We start from the raw sequence: 14508 nt of genomic DNA, 5'->3' as shown, positions 1-14508 counted from the left end.
TTGGTTCCTGAGAGATGAATATCGATGATAAATCCCTTGGTGAAATATTAAAGCATTAGGCCGCATCTGTAGTGTATGACAAGAACCGTCAACATTTTATGTTAGTGAAACTATACGACCTAAATCTAGGTTTTCACTTTAAGATTAGCCCATCTTTATTGTGGTTATTTTAATCCAAAGTAGGCCTAAATTTGGATAATTTATGGTTATGATCAAAGAGATACAGAAGACTTATCCTGTACCTAAAACAGAAGCCATTGTCGCTCACCTGAATCTTTTCAGGCTTCATTTTAGCTTGCAAACAAAGCACAACATATTGGTGAAAATTGCACCATAATCATGAAAATACGACAGATCATTGTTTTAAAATACGGAAGGAAGAACAGGCAAAACAAGTGTTTTACCATTTTTTTGTACTATGCACAGATGAATTTATTTCACACAAACTAAAAATATTATCAAATGTTATGCAAATAAGCACATACTGTATTCGACGTAATAAGCGCCCAGAGCGCTCTCAAAATGAGAAATAGGGGGCTCTTATTAGAATATTATTTTGGTGGCCGCTGACAACCTGAAATGTTTATGTACGACAGATATATTTTTCCAGAATTAATTGCCCATAATTAAGGAAGCATATATAGCGTATTATACACGAATAAATAAGTCTTGTGTACATTGATCAATCGGAAGGGGTGCTAATTGGGATTGTTCACTGGCCAATATATTAGCAAATATCGCTGTGGCTGCTTATTAGAGCGGGGCACTTATTACGTCGAATACGGTATTTCATAATTCATGCAACATTCACACCATGCATTATTCCACACAAATATAATACATGTAGAAATCTACAATATTCTTAAAATGTTTATCAAATAGACTCTCATATATTCTTCCGCTTCCCCACATTTCTCACATGTAAGCATGCACTAAAATACTGTGAAATACAGATGGAGATGAACCGGTGTCAACTCACTGGTTTGTTTGAAAAAAGCATGCTTACAGGACATATTGTTTTGAATGGACCAATTAATGTTACATGTCAAGGCACATCCAGGAATGTGAAGAAGGGTTGGGGTGTACACTACCCAAGTCACAAACACACAGGATACGTTGATAATTAAGCTGTCTGAAATAGGTTCAGAGGGTGTTATACAAGGTAGGTGTAAGCAATATAGTTTACAGCTGCCTGGAGGATAAAAGTAAAACTGAAGGCTCCTGACACAACCTCTGAAGTCAACAATCAACATCCTGATGAAGGCACTGGTTGATGTTCCCTCAACTGTATGTGCAAGTATCTGAGAGTCAATACAATGATAGTGGAAGCTTCTGAGACTAGTGTCCAACCATCAAGTACCAACACTAAATGGTGTCCTAAGTATAAACTTGTTTGTTTTTCATTCATTAATAGTAAGTTAATTTGGAAGTTGAAACATTAATATTTTCTACCAACTACATTGAACTTTGGGCCAAAAATGTGAAATTGAAAACTATCTCATAAATTCAAAAGGCCTAAAGAAAAGTATGTGAAATTACACAATCTCTTATTTAATTAAAACAAGATAGTAGATATTGTGCCATTTTGGGGGAGGTGATGGTGCATTTCTTTCGTGGTGCCATTGTAGCTTAACCATGATACAAGACTGATAATTATTAAGTGTCAAGCGTCATATTAAGAGGACCTATAGATATAAATATTGCTTGCTCTCTTTCACATGGATACACTTTGGCCGATGTTGTTGGAAGGATTCTATCCCAGTTTTGTAGAAGTACTTTTTGTGGCTGTCCAAAATGTCTCTCCACAGCTACTATGACATCATTGTTCAAGTTGAAGTGGGTTCCAGCTGAAACTTTCGTCATGTTTGGGAACAGATGGAAGTCTGATAGGGTCAGATCAAGAGAATAAGATGGGTCCTGAATGAGTTCAAAGCCACACTCATGGATTGTAGCACACATTTTCTCAGGTCACACATCTTGTAGTCCTAAGTTCATTCAGTAATTGACTCAAAAGTACATCATAATATGCTACAATTATTGTCTGAACTTATTGAAAATTGCCCACCATGATGGCCATCCATGGATATGGAGGCCATAACCGTTATAGGTGATGGGACAGTCCTTGCCTTCTTTGGTAATGGTGATGTCATGCTTCCACTGTGTTGGTTGGACTCAGCCTGGAAGTGGTAAACACAGGTTTCATCCATAGTCACAAATTGTTGCAAGAACCTTTCTGGATCAGCTTCATACACAGCTAGATTATCATGATAAAATGTTGTTCCTGGTGCTATTGTGACAGATGTCAGAAGTTTGGAACCCAACAAGCAGATACTTTCTTCATTGTTAAAGTTTCTGTGATAATGGAATGTACTTTCTCCTGGGAAATGCTGACTGAATTAGCAATATGACGTTGCCATATCTTGAATTCTCTGGATCCTTTCTGGTGTTGCTTATGTGACAGGCCTTCTAGGATGGTGGCTGTCTTTAAGACTCTTGCTGTCGTACTAAACTCTGCTGCCCACCTCTCTAGGGTGGCACTGAGGGGGGCATCCTTCCATTGTGTTGTACTTATTTCTTCATGGATGGCTTTTTTTGTTAAGCCCTTTTTCTGTAAGTAATTGATGAATGCAAGTTCCTAAAGATTATCCATTTTCTGAAGGTAATAAAAACCCTTCTTAGACTTGTCACAGCTAAACAATTTGCTCAATTATCTCCAGTTGTTGTGGCTATACATCTATGACATCATGTGATGTCCACACCAACAGATTTGACTGTTACCCAATACCTTCTATGTGAGGCTAAGAACTTATCAACAACCCATCAAAGTTCCAGCATCTTCACAGATTTGGCTTCATCAGTTGATTTCAATTTTTTACTGTTTACAGTGACAAAAACTCACCTGAAATGAAGTTGTAAGAAGTTGAGGTTAAAATCAATGAAGCATCTAAAAGGTGTCTGCCCCAAATGCTGGAAGAAAAGAGTAACACATGACGTAAATATGTGAGTGTGGTTACCTTCTGCACACACCACCATGGTATAAAGGACCTACCAACAGTGTGTCGGATTAGGGCACACACCACCATGGTATACAGGACCTACCAACGGTGTGTCAGATTAGGGCACACACCAGCATGGTATAAAGGACCTACCAACAGTGTGTCGGATTAGGGCACACACCACCATGGTATACAGGACCTAACAACAGTGTGTCAGATTAGGGCACACACCACCATGGTATAAAGGACCTACCAACAGTGTGTCGGATTAGGGCACACACCACCATGGTATACAGGACCTACCAACAGTGTGTCAGATTAGGGCACACACCACCATGGTATTCAGGACCTACCAACGGTGTGTCAGATTAGGGCACACACCACCATGGTATACAGGACCTACCAACGGTGTGTCAGATTAGGGCACACACCACCATGGTATACAGGACCTACCAACGGTGTGTCAGATTAGGGCACACACCACCATGGTATACAGGACCTTCCAACAGTGTCAGATTAGGGCACACACCATCATGGTATACAGGACCTACCAACGGTGTGTCAGATTAGGGCACACACCACCATGGTATACAGGACCTTCCAACAGTGTGTCAGATTAGGGCACACACCACCATGGTATACAGGACCTACCAACGGTGTGTCAGATTAGGGCACACACCACCATGGTATACAGGACCTACCAACGGTGTGTCAGATTAGGGCACACACCACCATGGTATACAGGACCTTCCAACAGTGTCAGATTAGGGCACACACCATCATGGTATACAGGACCTACCAACGGTGTGTCAGATTAGGGCACACACCACCATGGTATACAGGACCTTCCATCAGTGTGTCAGATTAGGGCACACACCACCATGGTATACAGGACCTACCAACAGTGTGTCAGATTAGGGCACACACCACCATGGTATACAGGACCTTCCAACAGTGTGTCAGATTAGGGCACACACCACCATGGTATACAGGACCTAACAACAGTGTGTCAGATTAGGGCACACACCACCATGGTATACAGGACCTAACAACAGTGTGTCAGATTAGGGCACACACCACCATGGTATACAGGACCTAACAACAGTGTGTCAGATTAGGGCACACACCACCATGGTATACAGGACCTAACAACAGTGTGTCAGATTAGGGCACACACCACCATGGTATACAGGACCTAACAACAGCGTGTCAGATTAGGGCACACACCAGCATGGTATACAGGACCTACCAACAGTGTGTCAGATTAGGGCACACACCACCATGGTATACAGGACCTACCAACAGTGTGTCAGATTAGGGCACACACCACCATGGTATACAGGACCTAACAACAGTGTGTCAGATTAGGGCACACACCACCATGGTATACAGGACCTAACAACAGTGTGTCAGATTAGGGCACACACCACCATGGTATACAGGACCTAACAACAGTGTGTCAGATTAGGGCACACACCACCATGGTATACAGGACCTACCAACAGTGTGTCAGATTAGGGCACACACCACCATGGTATACACACCTAGCATCACTGTGGCCCCCTCATGCACACTTTCCATGCCGTTGAAATACACCTGTGAACAAATGGTTTCCCCATTCTCTTTCTAGAACAAATAGGCTATAGGAATTGTGATGTGGGGATGTATGGGTGGACATGTAGCATGTGTGAGACAGGATAAGTATATAAAAATACAATTTATAGTAAATTTACAAATACATAAACCTATCCTATCTCACACTATGCATTCAACAACTGTGGTATATGCACAAAGATATGCTTAACAGTGATACAGAACAATATTAAGTAACACTGTGTAGTGTCATGAAGGCAACACTTGTGGATAGGAAAGAAACACTCCAAGGACCGCAATTGTAAAGCCACAGGATACAATGCATGACTCATTATCGATTCAGAGATGGACTCCAGCCAATCAAAACTACAAGATAGGGATATCACTTTCTCAATTGGTTGATAGGACAAGCCACTTTTTCATCTCTTATTGTGTTGTCAAAACCACCAATCCCACCTCAGCGATTGAAACGATAGGTTAGGATAAGAAAGGCAACGATCGACCACATCCACAAAAGGATCATCGAACTAATACCCTACAACACGTGCAAAGGTGTAAAGGATTGGGACACCTGAATTCAGCCGCGCCTAATGGCGACTTCCAGATGAAGACCAAAGTCTCTACAGACGAGTGAATACATCCTCCAAACAGATGCTCAATCTGGGAAACCCGAAAAAGTATAATAGACTCAAAGAATAAGATTTCCAGAAACATCCTTCCATAATTGCAGCCAAAGTACAATTATTGTGTACAGACATAGTAAAGTCGATAGGGCGAGTTTCATGAGGGTTGGAAACGACCGGAGCAGGCAGGCCAGAAAAAGTAGGAGCCCGTAGAAAACTGACAGAATCCCAAACAAAATCGTGGTACTGGAGACTTCTGTAACAACTGGCGTAAAAAGCCGAATAAGTCTCTTACGGGGACACCGAAGAGGTTTTGCTGCACCAAGATTGACCCGAAGCGCATGTACGGGACACAAGGATACCTCTTCAAGATCCCCAGGATTCAAGATGGACGTCAAAAGCGGGATAGTAAATAACCAATCAGGTTGTTCGGGAAGTTGATTTTTGTCTATGAAATCCCATCGCAAACCAGAAAAAAACTTTCCTGTGCAAGCACATTTAAAGTTGACCTCTAATGCACGAATCTCACCTGCACAAGCAGCCGTCGCGATAGCCAAAAGAAAGACATTTATGAACGTGATACGTTCCAACTCCTCGACAAGTGGCTTGCATTAGCCGAAGTTAAATGTCGACAAATGACGTTAAGATCCCACAGGTCGCAGGTGAAGTTGTCCTCTCCTGGTGCGAGCTTGTGCCGTCATCAGGAGAACGAGAAGTTGTTGCCATTAACGCAGAGGGAGTGACTGGGAGTGTCAGTGAAACAAGGTGAATTGCCAAAGACGTCTACGGTAGATTCTCCAGAAGGGTCTGAGGGGTCGAGACGGGAAGCGACCGCTGCAATCCGAGCAGACATCATGTGAGTCGGAAGGGGAAAAATTGGTTGGTTGGTTTGTTGTTTAACGCCGCACTCAGCAATATTCCAGCTATATGACGGCAGTCTGTAAATAATCTTCACGAGTCGAGGGGGGGGGGGGGGTTGGAAAAAAGAAAATGCGAGAGCATGTCACCATACTGTGGCAATTAAAAACAGAATGAGTTGGCTGGGGAAACCATTTGTTAAGCGCTTGTAGGTCGACTGGCATGAAAAGTGTGCATGACCCAGATTGTTTGGAGGTGACCATGGTGATGTTTGGGTGGATTGTCTTTTTTAGAAACCAGTTTAAGTACGTTTCCACTTAGGATAAAAGGAATGGAAAATGCATAGTGTGAAATCGGATAGGTTTAAAAATGTAGATTATGTCAGAATTTGTTTCATAAGTTTCTATGACATGTCCGTTGTGTGCAAGGCATTATTAGCCCGTGAACTATGTTCACTGGACCTTTTGTAAATGGCCTAACTACAAGCACTAAAAAAGTTATTACTGGTATTTTTTACCATCTGCAGTTTATGGTAGAATATGTAACTGTATTTGTGATGAGTTGTGTTATTACTTAAACAATAATCCGAGAAGTAAGGGAGTTCTTACTTTACTTAGAGATCATTGAGAGCAGGGGTCACCATGAGGTGTACTGAGAAGTACAGCACCAATCATCTGACGATCCGAGAAGTAGAGACCGCCCGGAGAGTGGAAGGTCCTGGGTTTGATCCCCGGCCACGTCATACCAAAAGACTTTCACGTCACCTCTGAGTAGTAGACTGGAGTCTGGAATGCTACTGCACTGGCATGATCAGTAAACAACAAGTACAATGTAGCTCCAAGACAGTGAGCTGGAGAGTGAATGAGTTGAGTCATTTTTGGCACATTAAAGAAATCTTCAAGTTTCAGTTTTTCACTCACATCACAGTTTAAATCCCCAGTAACTAGGAAACGTTCACATCCATGCTGCTTGGAGAAATCCTGAAGTTTCTGCATGAAGTTAGTAAGTGAATGTGACAACCGTGTCCAGGACACTTTTAGAGAAACATACACACAAACAATGCAGAACTTGCCAACAAGAAAGGAATTGTATTCCATCCTGTGAGATGATATTACATCATATAGCTGGACACTGTTCTTGAAACTTGTTCATACACAGTCTCCGGGATAGACTTGATATCCTGGCAGGTCTCTTTCAATGTAATCATTGATGTGTGTTTCTGTGTATCACAAAACATGAACCACACCGACAAACCTATTCTTCAAATCTTCGAAATGAGTATTGAGTGAATGAACATTCAAGTGAGCCACCTCTAGTCCATCACCATGACTGTTCTCTACAGGGTGTGTCTGCAATCTAGTCATCTCATCCAATGCTGTTTTGTTTACTACAATTTTGTGTTCATCAAAACCTACAAGCTTACGGCCTTTCCTTGATTTGACCCCACTGAGCATTGTATACACTTGACCAGAATGGGCTTTAAATTTACTTCCTTGTGTAATTGTCATGTTCCCAATCATCTGCTCATAGGTGCTACCTTGACACTTGTGGATTGTGAGGCCCCATGCTAAAGTTCCTGGATACCGTTTTCTTTCAGCCATGACAGATATAGCATTGTCAGAGGCTGTTACAGCAGTAATTGGTACTGCATGTTTCAAATTGACAGGGTTTTGCTTTCTTGCTTCAAGACCAACCTTGGATAATCAAACTGGACAAAGATTGTTCCCTTCAGCTACCCGACTGCCCCTGCACTGCGATGAAGTAGGCTGGTTCGGATACCACTGTTCATGTTACCGGTATGCATTACAATGAAGTAGGCTGGTTCGGGTACCACTGTTCATGTTACCACTACCCACTGCGATGAAGTAGGCTGGTTCGGGTACCACTGTTCATGTAACCGGCATGCACTGCGATGAAGTAGGCTGGTTTGGGTACCACTGTTCATGTAACCACTACCCACTGTGAGGAAGTAGGCTGGTTCGGGTACCACTGTTCATGTTACAACTACCCACTGTGAGGAAGTAGCCTGGTTCGGGTGCCACTGTTCATGTTACCGGCGTGCACTGCGATGAAGTAGGCTGGTTTGGGTACCACTGTTTATGTTACCAAACATGCACTGTGAGGAAGTAGGCTGGTTCAGGTGCCACTGTTCATGTTACCACTACCCACTGTGAGGAAGTAGGCTGGTTCGGGTGCCACTGTTCATGTTACCGGCATGCACTGTGAGGAAGTAGGCTGGTTTGGGTGCCCCTGTTCATGTTACCACTACCCACTGTGAGAAAGGAGGCTGGTTCAGGTGCCACTGTTCATGTTACCGGCATGCACTGTGAGGAAGTAGCCTGGTTCGGGTGCCACTGTTCATGTTACCGGCATGCACTGTGAGGAAGTAGGCTGGTTCGGGTGCCACTGTTCATGTTACCGGCATGCACTGTGAGGAAGTAGCCTGGTTCGGGTGCCACTGTTCATGTTACCGGCATGCACTGTGAGGAAGTAGCCTGGTTCGGGTGCCACTGTTCATGTTACCACTACCCACTGTGAGGAAGTAGGCTGGTTCGGGTGCCACTGTTCATGTTACAACTACCCACTGTGAGGAAGTAGCCTGGTTCGGGTGCCACTGTTCATGTTACCGGCATGCACTGTGAGGAAGTAGCCTGGTTCGGGTGCCACTGTTCATGTTACCACTACCCACTGTGAGAAAGGAGGCTGGTTCAGGTGCCACTGTTCATGTTACCGGCATGCACTGTGAGGAAGTAGGCTGGTTCGGGTGCCACTGTTCATGTTACCACTACCCACTGTGAGGAAGTAGGCTGGTTCGGGTGCCACTGTTCATGTTACCGGCATGCACTGTGAGGAAGTAGCCTGGTTCGGGTGCCACTGTTCATGTTACCACTACCCACTGTGAGGAAGTAGGCTGGTTCGGGTGCCACTGTTCATGTTACCCCTGTTCATGTTACCACTACCCACAGTGAGGAAGTAGGCTGGTTCGGGTGCCACTGTTCATGTTACAACTACCCACTGTGAGGAAGTAGCCTGGTTCGGGTGCCACTGTTCATGTTACCGGCATGCACTGTGAGGAAGTAGGCTGGTTTGGGTGCCCCTGTTCATGTTACCACTACCCACTGTGAGAAAGGAGGCTGGTTCAGGTGCCACTGTTCATGTTACCGGCATGCACTGTGAGGAAGTAGCCTGGTTCGGGTGCCACTGTTCATGTTACCGGCATGCACTGTGAGGAAGTAGGCTGGTTCGGGTGCCACTGTTCATGTTACCGGCATGCACTGTGAGGAAGTAGCCTGGTTCGGGTGCCACTGTTCATGTTACCACTACCCACAGTGAGGAAGTAGGCTGGTTCGGGTGCCACTGTTCATGTTACCCCTGTTCATGTTACCACTACCCACAGTGAGGAAGTAGGCTGGTTCGGGTGCCACTGTTCATGTTACCACTACCCACTGTGAGGAAGTAGGCTGGTTCGGGTGCCACTGTTCATGTTACCACTACCCACTGTGAGGAAGTAGGCTGGTTCGGGTGCCACTGTTCATGTTACCACTACCCACTGTGAGGAAGTAGGCTGGTTCGGGTGCCACTGTTCATGTTACTGGCATGCACTGTGAGGAAGTAGGCTGGTTCGGGTGCCACTGTTCATCTTACAACTACCCACTGTGAGGAAGTAGGCTGGTTCGGGTGCCACTGTTCATGTTACCACTACCCACTGTGAGGAAGTAGCCTGGTTCGGGTGCCACTGTTCATGTTACCGGCATGCACTGTGAGGAAGTAGGCTGGTTCGGGTGCCACTGTTCATGTTACCACTACCCACTGTGAGGAAGTAGGCTGTTTCGGGTGCCACTGTTTATGTAACCGGCATGCACTGCGATGAAGTAGGCTGGTTCGGGTACCACTGTTCATGTAACCGGCATGCACTGCGATGAAGTAGGCTGGTTCGGGTGCCCCTGTTCATGTTACCGGCATGCACTGTGAGGAAGTAGGCTGGTTCGGGTGCCACTGTTCATGTTACCACTACCCACTGTGAGGAAGTAGGCTGGTTCGGGTGCCACTGTTCATGTTACCACTACCCACTGTGAGGAAGTAGGCTGGTTCGGGTGCCACTGTTCATGTTACCCCTGTTCATGTTACCACTACCCACAGTGAGGAAGTAGGCTGGTTCGGGTGCCACTGTTCATGTTACCGGTACCCACTGTGAGGAAGTAGGCTGTTTCGGGTGCCACTGTTTATGTAACCGGCATGCACTGCGATGAAGTAGGCTGGTTCGGGTGCCCCTGTTCATGTTACCAGTACCCACTGTGAGGAAGTAGGCTGGTTCGGGTGCCACTGTTCATGTTACCGGCATGCACTGTGAGGAAGTAGGCTGGTTTGGGTGCCACTGTTCATGTTACCGGCATGCACTGCGGTGAAGTAGGCTGGTTCGGGTTCCACTGTTCATGTTACCACTACCACCTGTGAGATAGTAGGCTGGTTCGGGTGCCACTGTTCATGTTACCACTACCACCTGTGAGATAGTAGGCTGGTTCGGGTGCCACTGTTCATGTTACCGGCATGCACTGCGACGAGTGAGTGAGTTTGGTTTGACGCCGCTTTGAGCAATATTCCAGCAACATCACGGCGCAGGACACCAGAAATGGGCTTCACACATTGTACCCATGTCGGGAGTCGAACCCGGGTTTTCGGCGTGACGAGCTAACGCTTTAGCAACTAGGCTACCCGACCGCCCCTGCACTGCGATGAAGTAGGTTGGTTTGGGTACCACTGTTCATGTAACCACTACCCACTGTGAGGAAGTAGGCTGGTTCGGGTACCACTGTTCATGTTACCGGCATGCACTGTGAGGAAGTAGGCTGGTTCGGGTGCCACTGTTCATGTTACAACTACCCACTGTGAGGAAGTAGCCTGGTTCGGGTGCCACTGTTCATGTTACCGGCATGCACTGCCATGAAGTAGCCTGGTTCGGGTGCCACTGTTCATGTTACCGGCATGCACTGTGAGGAAGTAGCCTGGTTCGGGTGCCACTGTTCATGTTACCGGCATGCACTGTGAGGAAGTAGCCTGGTTCGGGTGCCACTGTTCATGTTACCGGCATGCACTGCGATGAAGTAGCCTGGTTCGGGTGCCACTGTTCATGTTACCGGCATGCACTGCCATGAAGTAGCCTGGTTCGGGTGCCACTGTTCATGTTACCGGCATGCACTGTGAGGAAGTAGGCTGGTTCAGGTGCCACTGTTCATGTTACAACTACCCACTGTGAGGAAGTAGGCTGGTTCGGGTGCCACTGTTCATGTTACAACTACCCACTGTGAGGAAGTAGCCTGGTTCGGGTGCCACTGTTCATGTTACCGGCATGCACTGTGAGGAAGTAGGCTGGTTCGGGTGCCACTGTTCATGTTACAACTACCCACTGTGAGGAAGTAGCCTGGTTCGGGTGCCCCTGTTCATGTTACCGGCATGCACTGCGATGAAGTAGGCTGGTTCGGGTGCCACTGTTCATGTTACCACTACCCACTGTGAGGAAGTAGGCTGGTTCAGGTGCCACTGTTCATGTTACAACTACCCACTGTGAGGAAGTAGGCTGGTTCGGGTGCCCCTGTTCATGTTACCGGCATGCACTGTGAGGAAGTAGGCTGGTTCGGGTGCCACTGTTCATGTTACCGGCATGCACTGTGAGGAAGTAGCCTGGTTCGGGTGCCACTGTTCATGTTACCGGCATGCACTGCGATGAAGTAGGCTGGTTCGGGTACAACTGTTCATGTTACCGGCATGCACTGTAAGGAAGTAGCCTGGTTCGGGTGCCACTGTTCATGTTACCGGCATGCACTGCGATGAAGTAGGCCGGTTCAGGTGCCCTTGTAAATTGTGTTTTCACAATAATACACCATATACCTTGTCCAAGTTACTTTGTCAAGTGGTATACATCTCAAATAGGTAATGATGGTAACGGTTCTCTAACAACCCTGTGCACATGTTTTTGTATAATGTGTAAATGGTTTCCGAGTTATGTTCTTGCCAAGGAAACATAAGTAAAAACTCCCAAACTATCAAAAGGCATCAGATTATCACTGGACATATTTATGTGCCAATTTAAATGAAGAAATATAGTACGGTTTTCAAGATCTGCTCCAGAAACAAGCACTTCCACCATTTACAGTCGAAGTCAAAGTCGTCAGTGAAACTCAAAAAATATTTTCTTTTTAAATCCCAAACTATCAAAAGGAGTTTTCCACTAGACCTATTTATGTGCCAAGCACTATCGCCATTTTCAGTCTCTAAGTTGTTGCCTTGGTAGCCTTTGGAGATCCCAAACTATCAAAAGGCACCAGTTAACCTCTAGACCTATCTAAGTGCCAAGTTTGGTTTAAGATATCTCTCATGTTTTTTTAGTTCTGCTCCGGAAACGAAATGTGATGGACGGAGGGACAACACCCACTTCTATATCCTCCTTCCACCACCTGTTGGCGAATAATAATGATGCATGATAGGGCTGGGACGGAAATATACGTATAATCCGACCCTGCATGCACTGAAGTTTACTGAAGCTCGAATTTATTAAAGCATATAGGTATATAGCATATAGGGAATGTGTGGATAGTCAGAAAAATATGTGAACATTAGTCATTTGTAGTGTAACCATCGAGTTGTAGTGAATGTTTGTCATTAAACAACCACTGGGTCCGGGTAGTCCTGCGGGTACCCGGGCCCTACTCAATACCCATGTCCCGACCTGATGAAGTACCCGAGTTAGACTGTAGATCTGGAAAGTTTTGCAATCAGGAAAGTAGTGCGAAAACTTGGAGTGACACACACTCTTAATAGTTCCACTACGCAGTTATATTTGTAGTTCAACAACAACAAAAACGCAAGGAGGCATATTTCTTCTATTTCTTTCGTTCCATTGTCAACCAACCAGTTACATAATTAAATAAATAACCCCTCACATCCTGCTTCCTTAATTACACTTTGTCACTGTGTCTGTAGTCTGATCAGGAAAGTTCACCGTCCAGTCTATACTGTTAGATAAACAGGTCACTCCAACGTTCCTTGTCAACTACAGCAACACATGCATCTATAGTTAAACAATCAATGACTAGCACGGTGTTACCCTGTCATCTAGTCACCTCCTACTTTGTAGCTTTGATCTTTGGTTGGTTTTTGTTTATTTGTTGTTTAACGCCGTACTCAGCAATATTCCAGCTATATGACGGCGGTCTGTAAATAATCGAGTCTGGACCAGACAATCCAGTGATTGACATCATGAGCATCGTCGCAATTGGGATACAAAGTGATCTTTGGTAATCTCATAAACAGGATGTCACAAAATTTTCCAGACGTAGTTAAGGCCAGTGTTAGTGATAATTTCATGGGGCAAAGCTTTCCAGATTTCCAGTATACATATAAGCATGTTTCTTAAATAGAAAAAAATGTTTTCCTTGGTAAGTTCACGTTTGTACTGCAAGAAGATCTGCAGAGGGTCAAAATTACCATGTTAATGTGGTTATATAGAACTGTGTAGAATTTGACAGTGTTTGTTTATTGACCTGTAATGTAAAACTAATTATCATATAATGGGAAGGTTTCTCGGCAGGATAAAGCCAACGGATAAAAACAATATCCGTTGGGGTCATATGCGGATAGAGATGCAAATATCAAAGGTCAAGTAGGACTACTTTCACAGTTTATAAACAAACATGGCGTCGCCAGTCAGAATTAACCATCAGGAATCTGGATAAACTACAGAGATAATTGCTTTCATTATCAAAAGAACAGTCTAATATACTGAAAGTCAGTGTCTAACTGTGACGTAGATAAGGCATTTTATAAGTTTTGGCAACTTTGGAGATATAAATTTCGACACAATTTTGCGAGGGCACGAGGCCTAGCCAAGCGGGATCAGTAGCCATATCTGTGCTTGTAGACCTCTGCGGCTTGAACCTTTCTCCTCAAATTAAAAAAGTTGGATTTGGCCGAAATATGTTTGAATTGTTACCTTGTTTCGTTTTGTCGCTGTGTGTACATCTGACTACACTTCTTGACGTTATGACAGGACAGACCGACTGTCAACAACGTCTGACCGTGGTCGTGACGTCTCATAGACTAGGGTTAGAGTAGCTTCCCTTTGACAAAGGGCAGTTACTCTAGCAGACAGACCAATCGATTGCCACGAAAGGCAATTAAAAACAATTGTTGTTTTGCGTACATGTTGCTTCGCCACTGTATAAGAAAGAGATTTCAGTTTGAACTATATTGGCTACTGTCACTGTCCGACCGACACATTACTTACCCTAGGACGTAATAAATATTAATGCGCGCATTCCAGGAAAACTCGCAATGTTTCGGTAATGTTTTTGAGAGAGGGAAAGCGATTTTGAAGCACAGAATTAAAAAATGACATTATATGATAAAGAGGTTATCACACTTGTGTGTTTGGGGATGTATTA

Source organism: Haliotis cracherodii, unplaced genomic scaffold, assembly GCF_022045235.1.
Source record: "Haliotis cracherodii isolate W230 unplaced genomic scaffold, xgHalCrac1.p SCAF_3, whole genome shotgun sequence".
Lineage (NCBI taxonomy): Eukaryota > Metazoa > Mollusca > Gastropoda > Lepetellida > Haliotidae > Haliotis > Haliotis cracherodii.
The sequence above is the reverse complement of the archived record's forward strand: the minus strand, read 5'-3'. Positions refer to the sequence as shown.